The 6,000-nt window shown below is 44.0% G+C and overlaps 1 pseudogene; it reads left to right on the plus strand.

Moving 5' to 3' along the window:
• Positions 1-6,000, plus strand: part of LOC138786843 (zinc finger protein 850-like) — a 44,329-nt pseudogene that overhangs the window by 28,858 nt on the left and 9,471 nt on the right.

Consider the following 6,000-nt stretch of genomic DNA (forward strand, 5'->3'; position numbering starts at 1 on the left):
CGCCAACAAAGGAGTTGCTGCTAAATGCCGCACTTATGTGCGGCACTTATAAGCAGACCGTGGCAGTAGGATATAGAAAAAAAACACCCTACGCCAAAAAGGAGGAGTTGCTGATTAGCAGCGCACTTTCGTGCGATGCTGATCAACACTCAGCGGCGATAGGGTGCGGAAAATAGAAAAAAAAAAATTTGAAAAAAAAAAAATAAAAAAATTCTACATTCTGAATTTCCCTGTAGCTGCTGATAAGTGTATTACACATATCAGCCGCTAGGGGGCAGCAGAGCGCAAAATACGGAAAGAGCCGACGCTGGAGCCGAAAATAGCCGAGAGAAGCCGAACGTGACGTCACGGAAGAAGCCGAAGACCCGAACGAAGACGAGAACGCCGCGAACCCGGAAGACGCCGATCAGGAGCCCGGGACAGGTGAGTAATGTACAAATACCTGCTCTGGACCCCTCGGCTACCTAGCTGAGGGGTCCAGGGCAGGTATTTACTATTTTGTGGGACTCTGATCGCCGTGCCACCGGCCCGATCGCCGTGAACGGCCGGCCGGCCGTTCACGGCGATCGGGCCGGTGGCACGGCGATCACCATTACTTTTTACAGTAATGGCGGTCGGTGCCGTCCTCGGACAGCACCGACCGCCATTTTTTTTCCGGGTCATCGGGTCGCCGATGACCCGGAAAGGTTCCGATCGCCGCTATTGGCTGATCTGAATTGATCAGCCAATAGCGGCGATCGTAAGCACGGGGGGTGTTAACCACCCCCCGTGCCGTGAAGCTAAGATGGCCTGCTATGATTTATAGCAGGCCATCTTCCCCGACCGCTGTGTGTGAACACGCAGCGATCGGGGAAACATCGGGCGTAAATTTACGCCCTGATGCGCCAAGTACCAGGGCGCGAGGGCGTAAGTTTACGCCCGATGTCGTTAAGGGGTTAAAGTGTACCTGTTAAATATATATATTTTTTTTATTTTTTTTTTTGCAGAAATCAATAGTCCAGTCAATTTTAAGAAACTTTTTAATTGGGTTTATTAGCCGAAAAATGCTTTTTTATCATGAGAAAGCAGTTAGAAGCCCCCCCCCCCGTCTTCATTGTTCTCTATGGAGAGGGGAGGGGTGGAGGGAGATGAGGCACCAAAACAGGACAACAAAGAGTTCATTTACAGCCACATCACCAGGCTATCTCCTCTGAAGTCAGCACTGACCTCTGAATACCGGCTTTCACAATGCTCCTGCTGTGTAGTCCTTTGTTCTCTACTGCCGACTAATCTCCCTTCTTCCTCCTCATCCTGCCCCCCGCCCCTCTCCATAGCACAGACAGGGGCACGTCTGATGCAACAAGATAATGAGCAGTGAATGAGAGATAGGAGAGGAGGAGGGGACCTGGGGAAAGGCTTTTTGAATGCAGATAAGGGCATATTTGCCTAATAAACCCAATTACAAAGTTTCTTAAAATCTCCTGGACTATTGATTTCTGCAAAAAAAACAAAAAAGAAAACTAGAACCAAAAACCGACAGTGACACTTTAACAATTTCCTGCAGTTATAGCAGAAAGTTTGACAAACCAATATAAACCATTGTCAAGACTAGAACAGGGTAGAAGCATATCCAGGCTAATCCACAATCTTGTGAATCTTGTGACAATAGGAATAATAACCATAACGTCAAACTGCAACAGTGAAGGAGAAAAGCAGGTCAAATAAGCAAACAGGACCGACAACGGAAAGGAAAACACAAAAGGGGAGTAAGGGGAACAGGTAAACGCTGGAGACCAAGGGAAGGTATAGGCTATCATGAGTAGGGATGAGCGAACTTTTAAAAGTTTGGTTCGGTTCAATCCGGTGAACTTTCGTGAAGCTCGGATTTGTACGAACTGAACCCAAGACGAACCTTGCTATAGCGGCTGAATAATTGCAGCTACAATAGTGGGAGTCTGATAGGGTAGAGTAGTTTCGTTTAGTTGCAGTTGGTATTACAATGAAAAAAGTGGAAAAAATCTAAGTGCAAAAATAGTGAAAAAAAATTAGCCAAGGTGTAAGTGATGAGATGGGACATAGGACACAAAGTTCCTTGGACCCAGTAGGGTAAAAAAAAAACATTTGACAGTGGAACCAGCAGCAGTAATAGTACTGTATTGGACCCAGTTTGGCTGAGAACAGACAATTAATGGAAGAGGAGGCGGCAGCAGCACTTGATTGCACCCAGGCCAGTAGGGTTGAGAACAGACTATTTGAGGAGGAGGAGGCAGTACTTGATTGCACCCAGGCCAGTAGGGTTGAGAACAGACTATTGGAGGAGACGGCACCACTTGATTGCACCCAGGCCAGTAGGGTTGAGAACAGACTATTTGAGGAGGAGGCAGTACCTGATTGCACCCAGGCCAGTATGGTTGAGAACAGACAAATGACGGAGGAGGAGGATGTTCAGCCTTGGAGTGGTGGCCTGATGTAGTTGATCCCATAGTCATGCCTGCTCACTAACAGAGTCGCATCCTCAAAAGGGATCAACAATTGGCAGGAAATGTTTGAAGAATTCTGTGCACTATGAGGTTTATCACATGTGCCATACAAGATGTATGACTCCCTGCTGAACTGCAGAGACAATGTTCCTTCCATTGTCGGCTACAACACTTCCCACCGTTAGTTGACCTTGGCTCAGCCATTCATATATCTCCTCCCTGATGGTCCGGAGGAGCTCCTGCCCACTGTGGCTCCGTTCACCCAGGCTCACAAAATGGAGGACAGCCTGAGAGCGCCGGGCCTGACATTGTTGGTAAGGCACCGGGGCAGGTTGGACTGCAGTCAAATCGGCGGATGGTTTCAAGCTGGTGGAGGCAGAACTGGCCCCCTAAAGCACCGGGGAGGTGACAGTGGCAAGAATGGGCTAACTTTCTGGTGGTCCTCTGGGGGAATGTTGACCCAATGGGCAGTAACAGACATGTACTGCCTTTGCCCATAATTAAAGGACCAGACATCAGCACTCGGTGCACGGTCTTGGACACCAAGAATCCTAATGAGTCACCAACATTTTTCTACACAACTGTGCAGTGATGGGACAGCTGATGGGAATTTTTTATTTGTTATTTTGTGTTGTTATTTTAACCAGATTCGCTACGAACTTTCTCAAAGTTCGGTTTGGTGACGAACCAAACTTTTTGCAAAGTTTGTAACGAACCTGGTTTGTTGCGGTTCGGTACGCTCATCCCTAATCATGAGTAGCCGATACCTGCACAATAAGCGTCCCAGGAGGCCCAAACGGAGTCAAACAGTGGCATCGTATGGTTCAATGAAGCAGTCGGTTTCTCTAAGGTCCTAATGTCTTTGATTCGGGCCACCAACTCATCATGTGAAGGGGGAGAAGTCTGCTTCCAGGAATGAGAGTTTTAGGAATAACATCAAACAGGTAAGCCAGAGGGTCCAAAGCTATATGAACACCTAGTACCGAGTGAATCAACGCCACCACTTGGGTCCAGTATACCTTAATGCCCGCACATTCCCAGAAAATATGGGAGTAGGGAGCCAAAAGCTCTGTTGCATCTCAAGCAAATCGGGGATCGTAGTGTTAAATTTATGTAGTAGATCAGGAGTGTGGTACCAACACATCATGAACTTGTAGTGCATTTCCTTGTAGTTAAAACAAATTGATGAGGTCGCTGCCCTACTCCATATGATCTGCCAGATCCCTGGAGATATTGGTCAGGCCAAGGCCATCTCCCAATTATCCATGTATTTGTGTGGAACCGGTGAGTCTCCTACCGGCAAGTGCAGAAGGGAATAAATGGCCGAAATGAAGTCTTGTGTGGAAAAGGCTGTTCTAGCAAGCAATTCAAAGGAGGTGGGAAACCATTGTGGTGCCGAACTTACATAAAGTGATGTATACTCAAGTTAGTAAATTACTCCGAGCTAGGAAGAGCATATTTTTCACAGAGTGTATTAAAAGGGAGCAATGCCCGTGTCAGCTGGTCTACTATGTCAGCAACATGTACATGACACACATACAGCTCAGCTACATGTACATTACACACATATACAGCTCAGCTACATGTACATTACACACATATACAGCTCAGCTACATGTACATTACACACATACAGCTCAGCTACATGTACATTACACATATATACAGCTCAGCTACATGTACATGACACACATACAGCTCAGCTACATGTACATTACACACATACAGCTCAGCTACATGTACATTACACATATATACAGCTCAGCTACATGTACATTACACACATATACAGCTCAGCTACATGTACATTACACACATACAGCTCAGCTACATGTACATTACACACATATACAGCTCAGCTACATGTACATTACACACATACAGCTCAGCTACATGTACATTACACATATATACAGCTCAGCTACATGTACATTACACACATATACAGCTCAGCTACATGTACATTACACACATACAGCTCAGCTACATGTACATTACACACATATACAGCTCAGCTACATGTACATTACACACATATACAGCTCAGCTACATGTACATTACACACATACAGCTCAGATACATGTACAATACACATATACAGCTCAGCTACATGTACATTACACACATATACAGCTCAGCTACATGTACATTACACATATACAGCTCAGCTACATGTACATTACACACATATACAGCTCAGCTACATGTACATTACACACATACAGCTCAGCTACATGTACATTACACATATATACAGCTCAGCTACATGTACATTACACACATATACAGCTCAGCTACATGTACATTACACACATACAGCTCAGCTACATGTACATTACACACATATACAGCTCAGCTACATGTACATTACACACATATACAGCTCAGCTACATGTACATTACACACATACAGCTCAGATACATGTACATTACACACACATACAGCTCAGCAACATGTACATTACACACATACAGCTCAGCTACATGTACATTACACACATACAGCTCAGCTACATGTACATTACACACATACAGCTCAGCTACATGTACATTACACACATATACAGCTCAGCTACATGTACATTACACATATACAGCTCAGCTACAAGTACATTACACACATATACAGCTCAGCTACATGTACATTACACATATACAGCTCAGCTACATGTACATTACACATATATACAGCTCAGCTACATGTACATTACACATATACAGCTCAGCTACATGTACATTACACACATATACAGCTCAGCTACATGTACATTACACACATACAGCTCAGCTACATGTACATTACACACATATACAGCTCAGCTACATGTACATTACACACATATACAGCTCAGCTACATGTACATTACACATATACAGCTCAGCTACATGTACATTACACATATATACAGCTCAGCTACATGTACATTACACACATATACAGCTCAGCTACATGTAAATTACACACATACAGCTCAGCTACATGTACATTACACACATATACAGCTCAGCTACATGTACATTACACACATACAGCTCAGCTACATGTACATTACACACATATACAACTCAGCTACATGTACATTACACATATACAGCTCAGCTACATGTACATTACACACATACAGCTCAGCTACATGTACATTACACACATATACAGCTCAGCTACATGTACATTACACATATACAGCTCAGCTACATGTACATTACACACATACAGCTCAGCTACATGTACATTACACATATACAGCTCAGCTACATGTACATTACATACATATATACAGCTCAGCTACATGTACATTACATACATATATACAGCTCAGCTACATGTACATTACATACATATATACAGCTCAGCTACATGTACATTACACACATACAGCTCAGCTACATGTACATTACACACATATATACAGCTCAGCTACATGTACATTACACATATACAGCTCAGCTACATGTACATTACACACATACAGCTCAGCTACATGTACATTACACATATATACAGCTCAGCTACATGTACATTACACATATACAGCTCAG

This window comes from Dendropsophus ebraccatus, chromosome 3, assembly GCF_027789765.1.
Source record: "Dendropsophus ebraccatus isolate aDenEbr1 chromosome 3, aDenEbr1.pat, whole genome shotgun sequence".
NCBI lineage: Eukaryota > Metazoa > Chordata > Amphibia > Anura > Hylidae > Dendropsophus > Dendropsophus ebraccatus.